The 16,169-nt window shown below is 46.8% G+C and overlaps 1 protein-coding gene across 6 annotated transcripts in view; it reads left to right on the forward strand.

Annotated features, from left to right (window-relative positions):
- MTMR4 (myotubularin related protein 4) overlaps positions 1–16,169 on the forward strand; it is a 56,427-nt gene that overhangs the window by 4,257 nt on the left and 36,001 nt on the right. For 2 of the 6 annotated variants that reach the window (XM_055712828.1, XM_055712857.1), the window contains exon 1: positions 1,749–1,905. The exons of 1 other annotated variant lie outside the window; for it this stretch is intronic. The gene's annotated coding sequence lies outside the window, so the exon portion shown is untranslated. Of the gene's footprint in view, positions 1–1,748; positions 1,916–2,650; positions 2,752–15,100; positions 15,173–16,169 lie in introns of those variants that run through there. 3 more of the 6 variants (XM_055712845.1, XM_055712850.1, XM_055712851.1) reach the window with 3 other exon arrangements.

Consider the following 16,169-nt stretch of genomic DNA (forward strand, 5'->3'; position numbering starts at 1 on the left):
TTCCTAGGGGGGATGATGTTAATGGGACATAGCAACCACGAAACTAAACAGTTACTGCTATTGGCAGTGGTAATGACTTTATTATTTCGACTTTGTTGCTCTTTCTCGGTTGAGAGATGCCCTTTAATTTCTTCAAGAGGCAGAAGCCTGCCCAGGGCCTATCCAAAGAGAGGAGAGTTACGTGTCTTGTATATTCTGTTTCAACATGGATCAAGTTACTGGTCTCAGAGGCTTCCTTTTATGTTGTGTGTGTTTGTAGGTGCCTTATTCCTTTTAGAGCATCTCCAAATTAGAGCAATACCAATCTTCCTCCTTGTGGATCATACTTATCTTCTAGGTGGAGTGTTTGCTCAACAGCATGTTTGATACAGCTGATCTCATGCACTATAAACCCAGTGGAGGTCAGCTGCCCTGGGCATGCACAATAGAGTTTTGCTTTTGCCAATATTTATTTTCCTGGGGGAAAGAAGTATTGTGCTGTCTCTTACAAGGATGTGGATCTGATTGCACTGTGGAGGATGGGCATGGCATTCACGGGATGGATGATGATGAGGACTGAGATTTATCTAACCCTTAGGAATGAGGTTAGCTAGAAATAAGATGGATGGGACTGTTCTGGTAGCAAAGTACAGGCTATATATTTGGCACCTCTGTCTGAGAGCTAGCAAGAAGCCAAAGCTGGTGACTTCTGCTGAGGCTGCTAACCACCTCTGTTTGGAGGAGTCTGTCCTGGCAGCAGAGACATAGGTTGATGCGGCTCACAACTTATCTGCTTGGGGGCAAAGTCTTGTATCTGAACTTAAGTCCACATTCACGGCAGGGTGTTCTCTAGAGCTCAGCTTTCTTCTATTTCATGGCTCAGGCAGCACTGACTGGAAAGCAGTCATTGTTCCTTTTCCAACCTGACCAGTTCTTCATTGCAAAATGAAGTTGTGGAATTGTTCTTTGTGGCGGAACATGCTTGGACATGGTACTGCTTATGAGTGACAGCTTTATGGTAAGGACCCTCAAAGCATTTCTACTTTACAGTAGATTCAATTTCTTAGTTTCTTGCCAGTCTTTCTCTAATGGTCTCTGAAACTGAGGACTGCTCCAAGCAAGGGGTCCAGTTTGCATTATTCCTTCTGGAAGCTTCAGAAGGTTTTGTTTTGTTTTGTTCTAGAAACTTGTTGAAGTAGCCAGCTTTCTCTGAGTGGAGGAGTGCCTTGTGGCAATCCAGCATAAAACTATTCAGTTGCCTCTGTTGTTTCAACTGTGCTGCCTGGATTCACAATATTTTTTTTTTTAAATCTAAGTCATCGGTGGAAGTGTACTTTATTGCTGAAGCATGACTGTCATGTAGCATTCTACCACCAGCACACAGTGTGACAGAGCCAGGTGGAACTTTGTCTCGCTATTTTAATGTGAATGAGAGAACCTGTTGTCCTGTTTCTCTTTTCTGAGGCACCTACATTCAGTTTTGAGAACATCAAACTGAGCGTACTGACGGAGAGCATGGCTGGCTGCCAGCCTGGAGCTCGGGTTGGTGCCTGTGCTTCCTGCCCCACGGGTCACCTGTCGGTACCACCTGGCAGCACTGTCACTTAGTGGGCTCCTTGTGACTCGGGGTGTTCAGTAGGTTTAAGGGGACATAAGGAGTCTTGAGTTGCTTCTCACCCCAGTCAATTTTGCTGTGGCTTGTACTTGCTTCTGCTTTTGGCCAGACTGCACAGCCCCCTTCCTGCCTCCCACTGAGTCAGGGCTGCAGCTGCGCCAGTGCCAAGGGCATTTCTACCTTCCTTCCCTAATGGTAGACTGAATTTCTCAAAGGCTAAAATGTTCTGTTCTTACTGAAAACTCTGGAGCAAGCCCATGGCATCTGGGTGCAAACCAAAAAGCCTATGCTGTCCTGAAGGTCAGGCCTGGGTAAGTGAAAGTGAGTGTCTTCAGGCACGAGGTTTGGGGAAGCTGGAAGTTAGATGCAAAACAGGGTGGCCTGTGTGGTGGGGCAGAAAGCTGTGTTTAGGTGGGGGAAGTATAGCTGTAATGTATTTGGAGGGGCTGGTGGAAAGATGCACAGTGAAGTGGGATTTGATAAGTTCCTGTGAAGGCATCAGAGATTATATATATATAACTTAAGATTATTTTTTTTTTTACGATGAGGATGCTATGTCTGCTGTATGTTATCAGTGACCTGGGGTGTTAAATTTTCCCTCTGGCTTTGCTGAAGTACGGTTTGTGTTTTGGAAACCTGTTGTCAACTTTCCTGTGCCCTTGAGTAGGTCTGGGCTCATGTTAGCTCCTCATTCCCTCTCCAGTGCTCCTCCAATGTGACAATGGTGTGACTACAGGGTTTGTCACAGCCTGATACTCTTCTGTCCTCTGTATGTGGGAGCTATTTCTTTTAATGCTATAGTTCAGTGCTTGGTTTTGGTTTTTGGTTTGTTTTTTTTAAAGCTGAGGTCCTTGTGACTTGGGAACCACTGCTGAGCTCTGGTGTGATGAGTATCTGCCTGCCTCTGTCTGTCATGTTCCTGGGCATCCATTTCCCTACAGTACCAGTGGGTTATACAGTTAATGGCTGGGATCCCTCCAGGTTGATTAACTCTGTCTCCCCTTTCTGGGGTATCAGCTTTTTTTTTCTGTGTATTTGAATCTTTTGTGCTTCTAGACAATGTGCCTGGTTCTTCTCGGTCATCTGCAAACATCTCTCTCACCTGCACAAGGCTGTTCATCACCTGCCTGGTATGGAGGGGAGATCATCTGCTTCTAGTAAGTGCCAGCACTTAGTATTTCTCTGTCAGGGCAGCTACTGGCTTGTATTATTCTTATCCACTGCCTTTAGAAGCAGCTGACAAGAGGTGACTACTCTAGGAAAGTTCCCGGTGCCCCCTGTTTCTGCGCACCTTCTCTGGCAACTGGTCTCTGGAGGCCATAGATATGTGCAAACCCAGCAAGTAGCTGTGGATATAGAGAGGGGGAGTCTGGAGCAAGGAGAAATCTCATCTTGTTTGCAGCAAGGAAACTTCTCTGTTTGGACCTGGTTTCCACAAGGTGCCAGGGGCTCTGTGCGCTGCCTCTTTCTCTTTTGCAAGAAGAGCAAATAACACTGTGTCCAGGGAGAAGGGAGAGAGCTGAGGTCAGCGGTGGCTCTTTGCAAAGAAGTTGTAGCCTAGCTGAGCCGACAGTCTGTTAATCAAGTGATCATGGATTTTAGTACTCATGCCAGCTCTGACACTGCTAGGCTTGTGTGGTACACTGCCTTGATAAAGCAATTTATTACTAGATTTAGGGGGGGTTTGTCATCCCAGGGATAAGCTGGTGCTGTGTATCCTTTTCAGCTCCTGCTCCAGCTCTCACACTGTTACTCTGCTTGGGGCCTTGTTGCCCCTTAACTCAGGCAGATGAGAAGTATATTGGGCTCTGAATGTCTGTTACTGATGTACACTGGGCTTTGATGTTTGGATTTAGCTGCCTACGCAATGAGAAAGTACCTTGATTTCAAAGGAGAAGTGCTTGCTTAAGCTGTGAAGTCCCTGTTTTCCAGGGGATCTTGAACCTGTAGCACATTATTATAGCAGCAGTTGTTGCTAAAGAACACTTAATAGCAAGAATACACAATCTTTTTGTTAGAAGTCCTGTGGTAAGGGAAGGGGCCATGACAGGAGATTCTCAGGTATTGGACCTACATGCAGAAATCCCCAAGGGGACCTGAGAGCAAGTCCCAGACTTTCCCTGTAGCTTTGCCAAATCGCACCATCTTATAGGGCAGCAAGTGCGCTCCTTTGCCTGGAGCGGAAATGGTACCTTAAGCAAAGTTGTTGCTGCAGCAGCTTTGCTCTGATCCTTCTGCTGATGTTGGCCTGACGGCTGAGGCTACTTCATTTCTGGTGCTTAGCCTGGCAGTTGTGATCATTCAAATGGGTGTCTGCAGTGCCTGGTGAGAATGCAGAGCGTGAGCTTTGGGGAGATGGGCTTTTTCAGAGAGGTGACCTGAGAAAAATTAACCTTAAACATTAAGTGATGATGTTAACTCTGTGTTTCTGTATAATGTTGTGATACCACGAGTTATCAGTGTGCCAACCCTGGAAGGGTAGATGCTTTCTTTTTGTAGCACAGCAGGTTGGCAGCATGAAGGACTGTGCTGGAAAGGAGCTTTTCTGCTTGCTGCAGGTGAGGGATGAGACTTGGTGCAGGAAGTGATAATTAATGGAGCTGCCTCAGGCTGAGATTTGATGGATTTAAAGAGGAGCAGGGCCTGTGGGGAAGCCCCTGCAGTATTTAAGACAAATGATCAGTAGAAATGAATGAATGGTAGTGCTGTTGTCAGAAGAATTGGTAATGTCCTTTCTTGTGCCTGTGGCTGACTCACACATTCCTGTTAGGAGAGCTGGTAGTTTCTAGCATCCAAGGTACTGTGCTCATTATAGGCCAGCCTGGAGACATATTGCAGGCAGCTGCCGGAGGGAATGCCACCTTACCAGCAGGCAGCCAGCACAAACTGGATGCAGATCCACAGAGGGAGGGTATGTGCCAGCAAGTGACTCACACCCCTCCCTCCTTGTCCTTTGCACTTTCTTGGACTGGCAGGAGATAATTTCTTACCTACTCTGTTCTTTGCTCTTTCCCCTTTCTGTAATTTTAAAAGTTAATATATTCTACTAGTGCTGCTCTCTGGATTGTTGTCCCTCCTGGCATGCCAGCAGGCAGGCGGATACTTTCTACTGACTGTTCTCTGCATTTCCATTGGAAAGAGGGTAGCCAAGCACCTTTGGATGCTGGATAAGATGATCCTAGCCAGAGCCTGTTTTGTTCAGCAAGGCAAGTAAATGGAGATTTTTTTTTTTTAATATGAAACTGTTGAATGCAGAGGTTCTGTGCAGATCTTCTAACTGCCCCACTAGGAAACAGCATGCAGAGCTTTCATTGCCATTGCTAAATGAGGCAAAAGAGGAAGCAAAAGTGTTCTCGTCCTGTAAAGTGGGCTAACAGTTTTGTTTTATAACAAAACATAGACTTGATGAAAAGTGACACCACCCCCACCCCTCTTTCTCTCTTCTACTGCGTCTTTCCTTTTTCAATAGGTGTTTCTGCTATAGGAATTTCCAGAAGAGAAACTGTTCTGCCTACGGGCTTGCCTTTTATTGAAATATGAGAGGAAGTTAACTTAGAATTCTCAGAAAAGGTTCAATAGGTCTTTAGCAGAGGAAGTCACATTTTCAGCATGTTTTACTAATGACGAAGCAGTCAAAATTGAAGCTTAAACGAGCAGCTGGTTCATCTGTCCGAGTTCCCTGGGGAGCAGGGAGCCCAGCAGGTGGGATCCCACCGCACTTGTGCTGCGGATAGCTGTGCTGCTGCTCCTGCTTCCTCCCACCCCCCAAAAATCGCATAGCAAAGGGTTATTACTGGAGTGACAGAAGATGGGAAGTGGTGTGCCTCCTTGAGTACTGTGACTGACTTCTTTCAAAGACACAGCTTTCTGCTCTGCCTATTCTCTACTGCCAGCACCCGGAGCTGTTGTGCTGCAGCCCTGGGTGTTGGCTTGTGTTGCAGAGTGTGTGCTGAAATGGATACAAAGTGCTGGGGAAAATCCAGCTTCAGCTGAGGTGGCTGATGGATCTGCTACTGGTTTCGGTGGCCACAGGACTTCATCTCTGCGTTGGTGACACACTGGTGGGAGGAAGGTCACCATCTCGTATTTGAGCAACAGTGATAAAAATCCCCTTGCCTCCTGAGATTTGTCTTTGTCTTTAGATATAGTAAGTCTGATGCATTCACTTTGCCCTAAACATTTTAGAGGCAGGAATTTGATCCTTAATGAATTTTAGTACAGTCAGTTATTAAAGGTAAGAAATCCCAGGCTCTGTTCCTAGCATTAAAAAAATCTGTGAGTTGCAGCAGATGAGTATAAATCCTCAGGCTCCTCACAGTACCAAGTGTGTCATGTGGCCATCTTCATACTCTGTCCTGGTGGAAGCTGGCAGCGGAGAAGGGACAGTGTATGTGAATTTGTGCAGCTCTTACTGCTAGATAAGCCACGGAGTTGCTATATATATCGAATTGCCTTCTCTTTCCTTCTATTGATTGGCTGGGGATTTCCCTTTCTAAGAGTGCCTTTTGAGAGGATGTCACGGACAGCACTGTTTTTAGAAACAGTTAAGCTCATGGTAGAGAGCAGAGATGGTAGCGATTAAGCTCACCTGAACTTGCTGTCCTGCCCACATCATTTGAGGTGAGTTTATTAATGAAAGCAGGTCAGTGTGCAAGGCAGTCCCTTCACATGATTTTCCACAGCTAAAGTGCAAAACGGTTTTGAAGGCTCCAGATAACTAGAAGTTAAAGACAGGAGGCTCCTTTTTTAACCTTCTTAAGTCAGAGGTTTTGGCAACTTGGGGTTGGAAAGGGAAGAATTGTTAAAGGCCAGGGGAGGTATTGCTTGGTATTGGGAGGGATACTACTCCCAGAAAAAGCCTCATGAAGGGCAAGTTTCTGAGTTCATTGATGTATGTGTCTGGGTGGGAAGAGCAGTGGTGACAACACAAAGCCCTGAGAGAGGGCCCTTTGGAGAGGCACAGGGAAAGAGGGTGTCCAGGCTGTTGTCGTAATGTACCACCCGGAAAAGCTGCTCACAAACCAATGTTTCATCAGGGGCTGATGGCTTTGATTGTTGGATGACTGTGCTCAGCAAAAAGAGAGAGATGAAGTTGAACATGTAATCGAAAGTGATCTCTTATCTTTTATTAATAACAGCTCTCAAGGGTTTTTAGCTCATCTTGTGGTTTTCTGTCTTCCTGTAGCTTGATGATAGAAACCCTGAGCAGATGTTTGTCACTGTTTTAGAGCATTCTTCCCGTGGAAGGTGCAGTTGTGTACATAATTTGATAATGGTGCAATTATTGCAAGTTTTAGAGAGGAACTGGGTTCCTACCAGGAGCAGGGAGGAGTGTTCTGCAGAGATGTGTGTTCCCAGCCACATTTCAAGTGGTTGAATGTCACTGTCCGTGTTGCAGACCCTGGCACAGGTTCCTCTCCTACTTATTGGTACGGCTGGTCATGGGGACACTGCTGGGACATGGCTTGGTTTGGGTGGCTTGGTACGGGTGAGGCAAGAGAAGAAATCTCAGTGCTTTATTGTCCTCTCAGACCTGCTCTAGTTTCAGTTGTAGCTTCTTCATGTCTGTGTTTATGTGGGTAACTAAAAAAATGCTTTATTTTATTCCCATGGAAGAAAACTACCCTTGGAGAAAACAGACTGTCCTAGAAATTTTGTATGTGAATGATTGTGCCTGGGCTCTGCTTCTGGTCAGCAGCACAAGCAGAACAAGCCCAGGGCTTTCAGTGCTGAGGAGGCACAGCTGGAGCTGGAAGTGTGGCTGTCTCAGGGCAGTCAAAATCAGTAGCGTTGCAGGGCATGTGATCACCTGGAATAACAGCAATATTTTTTTTTCAGATGCTGTTTCTATTGACTTTCTGTCCCAGGGGTGGATTCAGATGTTTGCAGGCAGATAGCAGTTTAGTTTAGTACCAGCTTGGATGCTAAAGGTGTCCTGCCTGGCCTCCAGCTGCCTTTATTGAGGGGTATAGTTCCCCTATCGGCCGTGTCTTCTGGTTGCAGGCAGATGCCTTAGAAACCTTAGGACTTCTAAAAAAAATGTGTATGTTTACACACCTGTATAAAAAAATAATAGAAGTTGTATTTGTTATAGCAACAGGGCTGAAGTTGTGTTGCTGCTGTTTGGTTGAAATTGTTTTAAAATATCCAGGTGGTGAGTACAAGTGTATTGCAGCTGTGGGTGCTCCAAAGAGCCGTGAGCTTAGCTGGGGAAAGTTGGTGTGGGGTGGGGAGGGGGAGCAGCATGCTTCAGGACTTTATCTTTTGATTTCTGAGCTTTCTGGTGCATTTGGGTCACATATTTCAGGCTTTTTTTCTGCAGTCACAAAGACTGCCTTTCAAGGAAAACTGCAGCTGTCAAAGACTCCACAAGTTGATGGGAATTAAAAGGCAAATGCTCCTGATGCGTAAGAAGAAATGAGTGTTGCACAGAGACCAGTTTAGACAGCGCTTTTCCAGCCTGGAGACTTGGGATGTGACCTCAGTAGCACAGGCACCATTTCCTTGAAGCTGTTGCTACTTCTTTCCTGAAATTGAGTAAAAATCCGTACATGGTATGGTGTGGAGAGAGGTAATGGGGCTGCCAGAGGGAGAGGGAGCCCAGTACCCACGTTTTGCTGCAGGCAGAGGACCCCCAGGAACAGGCAGGAGCCTGGATGGCAGCTGGGATGGGTCCATCTGCACTGCTTTGGGTAGGGACCAGGCAATTGTTTGTACTTGAATAAAGGCTTAATTGTGACTTGAAATGTCCCAACTGGTTTTTTTTTTTTTTTAAATTTAAAAAAAAAAAAAAACAACAAACCAAACAACGAAAAGCAAACAAAACTGGAGAGCAACGGGCTGGAGTTACAGGGATTTTGGAAACGTTTGTCAAAGCAGAGCTTCCCGTCTCCTTTAGTCTAGTGGTTATGAAGTTTAGCTTGGAGCCTTGGCTTCGAATCCCTTCTCGGCCGGCTTGGGATCAAAGGCCTGGAGGGTGGGGCTGGGACCGGGGCAGTGGAGGCTCCTTAGGTCCGTGGTTCCTCCATGTGTCATTGAAATGAATTAATGAGTCTGTCTCACTGTCTGCTGTTGTCTCAGCTTCTCACTGGCTGTCATGGGAGATGAATCAGCACAGCGATGGTAGTGCGTGTGGCATCGTGCAGAGCCTTTGCCAGTCCCTGTTCTCTGCCGGTTGGTTAGGAAGATGAAGGAGGAGGCAGAGGCTGACCTGGCAGGGGAGCATCCCTGGTGTGCTGCTGCCACCTGGTGCCACAGGCTGCCCCCAGCCCCTTGGCTGCTTTGTCGGCAAAGCAAGGTATTTCACTGCCATGGTCTTGGTAAGACAAAGGAGAGATGATCTTGAGTAATGCACGCTAACAGTCCTCACGCTGCCGTATGTGGGGCTTTCACTGTCGTTAATGTAAAGAGTGGAGTCAGCTGGCAGGCAGGCTGTTGAAATTAATTATGCTTAAAATCATTGCAGCAATGGATAGCAGTGCTTGTTAGGGATCTGGCAAAGTGCTGGGCTCTGTTCTCTTCCCTCATAATCCTGCACACCTTGATGACATCTGAGTGCCACTGCTGGAGCCTTCTTGCTAGAGTCTATCAGTGCCTGTGCACTACCATTTTGCACATGGTGTAAACTGTTTCCTGGCTCCTCAGTGTATCCATCTCTCCTGACTCCTGGCTGAGCAAGATGTGGCAAAGGAAAGGGTGGAACAGACAAAATGGTGTTGAAGTATTCCTGCAGCTTGGGTGCACTATAAGAATCTCCCCTTCCCCTGTTTCTTCATTCTTCTGCAAAACAAGTTGTCATTAGACTGCTTTGATAGTGTCCCCAGGCTAAGCTGTTCCTGGGGCCTGAAGCAAAGACAGGGGTGGCAGATAATCACTACAGGAGCATCCCTGGCCCAGCCTATCGTTAGTTAGACATTTTTCAAATTCTGGTGGTATTCCCCCCAAAGCTCTAGTCTTGTTTGCCCGTTTCCCCCTCTAGCTCTCTCTGCACCCTCCCACATTTCTGCATCCTTCCTTCCGCTGCTGCCACTTTCACTGTTTCTCCCACCCTCAACAGTCCTCACTTCTACACTGTGCACCAGCAGGAACCCCAGAACTGCCCGTGCCCCGGTGCCATTCCTGCCCTGGGGCACTCGCCCCAGGTCTGCTCAAGCAGAAATCCCTGTTGCCATGAGTGTCTCTGCCCTTGCGATCTGCATTGCTGTTCCCAGGCTCTGCAACCTCCATCCCATCTCTCCTCTCACTCTCACGTAGTTACTTCTCCAAAAACTTTCAAGTTCATTCTCACTTTCAGCAGCTGTGTGTCCGTTGCAGTACTTCGGGGCCAGCCCTGCCTGTGAACTTACAGCTCATGTCAGATCTGCTCTGGTCTTTGCTAAACAAGAGCTTTTTGTCAGGTATTAAGCCCATGGTTGCTCTGGGCACACTTCTGACTTCTCCAGTCTTCTTTCCCCTTCTTTTTTACTGCAGAGGACCTTGTTTCTTTGGAGAGAAAACCGCAAAATACTGTGTCAATGTCCCCTCCTGCCTCTCTGCATTTCTCATGACACTTCCTTTGCTTGCACCAGGCACAAGTCCTCCTCTGGTTTTGTCCTCTTTGCGTCTGACCCCATGCTGTCTATTCTTCCCCTTTGCACCATTCCCCTTCCTCTTTATTCTCAATTTCTCACCTGCTTTTGAATCCTTCCCCTTGCTGTGTAGTTTCTCCCTTGTTAAAGGCAAAGCTCACCTCTATTCCTGCTCACCTCCTGTGGCTAATCCCCCCCCCCCCCCCGCCCCCTTTCATGATAAGTCCCTTGTACGTAGCCTGTTCAGACTGAAGCCCCTTGTCTCCTCAGCCTGCCTTACCTGCTGTACTGGAGCTGCTGCTGCAAAAACCTTGAGCTTGGCAAAAATCTCCAAATTATTCTCACTTTACCATGTGGGAAGTTTGACTATATGGCAGCTGTGCTCCTGAAATCCCCTCCCTGAACTTGCTCTGCCTGTTCTCTCTCCCTTGTTCTGCTGCTCCTTCAGCACTTCTTTAGGGGTTTGCCCTCCCAACGTGGCTCTGGTTTCTGTCCTCCTGTTGCTCTGTGCTCTTTGTAACCTTATCTACACACACATGTTCAACTACCTTCCTTTGCAGCTGGCACATGCATATACTGTTTCTCTCCTCCTCAATGCCTAGCTGTCAGTCAAGCAGGGCCGGATAATCTGTCCTGATGTTACCCTTGTGACTCCATGACTGATAACAGCACTGCCTCTAACATCTTCCCTGTACAGCTGTATAAACTTGGGCTGAGAATGTGCATGAAGACAAGCAAAGCGCTAGCCAAATCTGGATGTGTTTTTGAGGGTCTTTCTCTCCTGTAGGATGGTGCTGTGTGGTCAGGAGCATTTCTGGCAACAGCAGCTTTCCCCAGTTTCTCTGCAGTCCTGTGAAGAGCTGCTTTGTGTCCTGCTCTGATCTCTCAGATGCAATCCTGTGTTTTAAACCTGGATGTTCCTGCTTTGAGTGCAAGAGGAGCCTAATCAGTGTTCAAAGAGGTCTTGATTGTTTTTAAATATGAAGGAAAATGCTTCCAGGGCATCTTAATCACAAACTGGCATTTAGATTGGATGGCCAGGAAGGGTTTGCAAGTGGTCACCCTCTCCCAGCTGCTGCGGTGGCTGTGGGTAAACCGGGGTGGTGGTGGTTCTGTGCCATGAGCTGAGCAGGATGATGTCTGTCTTGCTCCGTGTTGGTTGGAGACAATCTTGAGACTGTCCCCTGGCACTCAAGAAAGGTGATGCATGTGCAGCCTGCAGTGCAGTGGCAGGTAACGCCCCTCCCGTGAGAGAACAGCTCTTAACCCTCCCCACATCTCGCAGGTACGTTGACTTTGAACATGAGTTTCGGTCATCGACCTCCTTGGGAAATGTGGCTGGAGGTGGGGTATGCTGAAGACATTGCAGGCAACTCTGCTTACTCAGAGACCTGTAGGGATTCGTGTATTCAGACCTAAGTACTCTAAGCAGTAAAAAGGACAGCTTTTTTTATAAGCTTGATGGAATACTTCATCTACCAGTAATTGGATTGAGTTATATCCTTGTCAGCAGAGTTGCCCAGAGCTGACATAACTTTGCATAAATACTTAAACATATTGAACAAGTTGTCTTTTTTCTTTTTCTTTTTTTTTTTTTTTTAAGCCATATATGTGAGCTTGTTTTACTTTGGATCACTAGATGGGTTTTGTCTTTCTGCTTCAAATTGCTGTCTTAGCTCTGGCTACCCGGAGACATTTGTAGCCATGGCCCCAGGAGTTCTGGGGACAGAGTTGCCATCAATTTGGCACCTCTGCTGTTTACTACTTCCATATATTATTGCAGTAGACTCTTTGCCTGCTCCTTGTCTGGCAGCTCATGCAGAGGTGACTGGGTCCTTAAGGTACACTTCTAACAGCACTTCATCTTGTGGGTAATTCTGGGTTGTCTGAATTCATACCTTGCCTCTGGTTACACCTGTATGCAGTTAAATGATGATCACTTAGCATTGCAGAGCAATCTGAATACTTTGGCAACTTGTTGTTGTCATCTGGTATTAGTGATATTCCTCAGCTCTGGTAGGCCAATCTCTTTTAACAGTTATTTATCAGTAAAAGTATTTTATTGTTGAGGACTGTTAGAAACAGCCCTCAGACCTGTAATTTTGCTTAAAATAATGAAGACCATCCTGTACAATCTGCTTTGCATGTAACTATGTGGTCTGACAATTGTATTTTTAGCCTGTCATTAGTTGACAGGCTTGAAATGGCTGTTCTGTTTCATTTGGGATCAAAATAAGGATAATAGGGTTCCTTGTTGTTTCTTCTAAGGTCCCTAGTTTAGTATTGGGACTTTTTTTTCCCCATTAAGTACATCAGGACTAACTCTACCATTTTAGCTGAAATTAAAACAAGATCTCTGCCTGGGGCAAGTGCTGAGCACAGAGAGCTTTACTCCAACTGCAAACAATTGGCGATGTTTTATAAGCAATTAAAAATGAGTCTCATAGTGGGAAGCGTGGAGCTGGCAGAGGGGCCACCCATCTCGCCTGGGGTGCACACCGAAAACTGTATTGCAGCAGTGCTAACGAGGCTGGAAGCCATAATTGGTGCTTGCTGTGTTTCCAACCTTTCCAAGGTCCCATGTGCATATCTGAAAGACCCCTGTGTGCCCCAATGGGCATCCTTCCTCCCTCCCTCAGGACCTCTGCTCCCCGCAGCGTGCCAGGGGCAGGTGATGGCAGGGAGTGTTCATGCGGTTTGTTATTGTTCAGTGTTTCCTGAGCCTGGCTCGCTGTCGTTGATCAGACTGTGCTGAAGGGCAGGGCTGTTAAGCTTTTCACAAGCTTTTCTGTGAGGCTCCTGTAAATGCACACTGGTGAAGCAGCGATATGCTTTTATGCCACCTCTAGGAGATGTGGAGAGGCAGAGAGAGAGTGTAAATGTTTCTTCTGATTTTTGACAGCCTAATTATTTGCTTGGAGAGTAGGGTTTTCCAGTGTGCACACAGTTCATATGGCACCTTGACTTGGCTTGCAACTGAGAGGCAACCTGGGTGTCTTTGAGTCCAGAGCTACAGTTCAGAAAATGGAGAATAGTCACTGGTCATCTGTGAAATGTCTGGCTTGGCCAGTGGGTGAGCATCCCAGATGATGATGGGTCCAGCTCTGCAGGCAGAGCTCAATCCTTCTATCCAGCTTTTTTCTCACAGCCCCTGTGTCTCTTCTAGCATCTGCAGCAAACAGGGGCAGAGGTTTCAAGACGGCCACTGCTTCGGTCCCTGCTGCTCTGTTTCTTACAGGGAGAGGCAAAGATCCCTGGAGGAAATAATGCAATTGTGTAATGAAGTGTACAATCATACGCGTGAGTCACATAGGCAAGAGGGCTACGATGAGAACAAATTAAGATATTTATGAGTGGTCTCAACTCTGACACTTCCTTATTATCTGAGAGGTTGGCTTCAAAATTAATAGTTCCAGAGTAGGATACAGGCTATAAAAATGCTCAAGTGAATTATTTTCTCTACTTCCCCCAACCCAGGTGTGTCAGGCAGCATGACCCTACCAGCCTCTTCAGCAGGACTGGCACTGTCCTGTGCCTCCCTGCAGCTGAACAAAGAGGAGGGAAGGGGGCTGCTGGCTTTGCTGGCCCCCAGCCGTGGGCCACAAGCCCTGTGCTCTGCCTGTGATTACACAGCAGCAGAACCAGCATGAAGTTCTAGACTGTGGTTTCCATCTGTGCATGGAAAGGCATTATGCTCTTCTTATCTTTTCTCTAGTTTCATTCTTTTTATCATGTCTTTCTCTCTCTGGTGCCCTCTTCATTTAACTCAGCAGTGTCAGCCTGCGCCTTGGCTGGGCACAGCAGGTGGCTAGTTGAAGCCCATTCCCTGTGACCAAGAATTTAGGGGAGCTTCTGACCTGGATTTGGGGGGAATCCAACCGCTTGCATGGGGAACAGCTCCTTGAGCAGCTGCATAACCGCATGTGTGACTTGCACAGGAGAGGTGGTAGGTGCCAGCCAGGGGAGGTGTCGGGCAGTGGTGCTGAGCACACTGGGCAGCTGCTATCCTCCCTCCCAAGGGCTGGAGACAGTTTGACTGGAAGCCACAGTGGCGGAGCTGGCAGCCAGTTGAACACAATAGCCTTTAAAAGGAGGAGGACCACAGCCAGCCCTGAAACAGGGGGATGCATTTGGGGTGCCGGCAGAGGAGCACATGGAGCTGCACAGGTATGTGAGTGAAGTTGCCTCCAGATGGGTGGACTGGGCCAAGTATAATTCAGGTAGTGCTGGAACTTGCAAGTTCCTTGGGTGGTACAAGCAGCACCTGCATTTTTGTAGTATCTCCTGGCTTCTTTCATCCCATAAATCCTCAGGAGCCCCTTCCGCTTTATCCCTGCTCTGTCCAGGACAAGGAAGCCCTTGGTGGTGGAGGAGCGGCAGCATTCCTGTGGGCTGAGCTAATGCAGCTGCAGGAGTCCTGGCTGGCTGCGGTGAACTGCCTTCCTCTTGGGCAACTGGCTTTCAAGAATAGCTTGGGGGATGGGAGCCAGGAGGAACATCCTCAAACATGACGTAGCCAAAGAGAGTTGCAGTTTCTAAGCAATTACTGACTTCTCCTACAAGGAAGGAAGTGAGAAACTGGAGTAGCCATTAGCAATGATTTAATAAATTGGTACAAAGTGTACTGCAGGAAAAGTACTTGTGTGTCATTTGGTATTATCAATAATTTGGATAACTTCAGACTAGTGAACAAAGTATACTTAACATTTTACTTCCCTTGCTAATTGTACTTTTCATGTAATTTGTAAGTCAGCAGCTGCATTGATTCTTCCTGGTGGCATGGTAAGCTGCTGCTAGAATTTTTTTCTCCGTATGAAGTCTGATATGTGTGGTCATCTTGCTAAATAGTGGAAAAAAGGCTTTTGTAGTTGAAAAGAAACAGGATGGATCTGGGTTTGAAGAGACATATTGCAGTATTTGGCTTTTTCTGTTTTCCTAGGAATAAAGTTGATTCCCATCGTGGATTTTCTCATGTTTTCCTGAAACTTGGTGACCTGCTTTCAAATATAAGGTAATATATCATGCACAAGCTTTACATCCTTTCTGGACTCCCATTCTTTTTTCCTGTCCTTTGTCATCAAGTGCATGGCAGGACCTGAGAAATTAACTGGAAGTGCAAGGGTAATTACTTCTACCTGACAGCACTGCTGGAGCAGGGTGGGAGCTGCCTCCTGTATCATGTAGCAGTGCTAAAGGACTTGCTTACTGCTTGCCCATGATGAAGATTAAGTTTCAAAAATGTCTCCTTAGTGCTGGCATTCAGCTTGCCCTTTTGATGCGCAGGTGTCAAACCTCACTTAAATCCGGATGGGAAAGAAATCCCAGAGTGGAAGGAAAGCCTTGAGTAGGAGAAACACTTCTGTAGCTGAACTGATCCCTTGGAGGTGGAAGGGGGAGTAATTCTCAGCCAGGGTATGTTGTGTGAGGTGTTTAGACAATGTCAAATTCCACATTTGTTGATGTTTTTTCTCATCTAAGGGTGAAAACAGTTAAAATAAATGACAACACTTATCAAAGACCTTGAGTCTTCCTGAAGCTTTGGTGTACTACAGGCTGCTGGTAACTGGCAGAAATCATGTTTGGTTGATGTGTTTTAAGCCATCTTTAGGCTACGCTCAAATATTGAACATCCCTACTTAAAATGTTGTTTTTAAAAACTGTTGGGACACATGTGCAGATTTCTGTGCTACAGTGAAGGGGCTGCACAGCTGGGTGAGTGGCATGGGGAACAGGAGTGCACAGGGCAGCTACAACCCGTTTCTGATGGCGGTGTTTAATTGTGTGTAATTCAGTCCCCTATGTGAGGCTGGAAGAGCAGAACAGAGGGCAGAATTTGGACAGATGGTGAGCAAATGATCCCATATTGGAGAGATCTGAAAACCTTAAGGAAGGGTCTCTTGCTCCATGGAAATTCCAGGGTCACCTGTGGGACCACCCAGTGCTATTGGAAAGGATTTTCTCAGACCAGAACCTTGCTCAAGTCTTGCTGCTTGGCTTTTCGCCTCCTA

The sequence above is a fragment of the Falco cherrug genome, chromosome 1 (assembly GCF_023634085.1).
Source record: "Falco cherrug isolate bFalChe1 chromosome 1, bFalChe1.pri, whole genome shotgun sequence".
NCBI lineage: Eukaryota > Metazoa > Chordata > Aves > Falconiformes > Falconidae > Falco > Falco cherrug.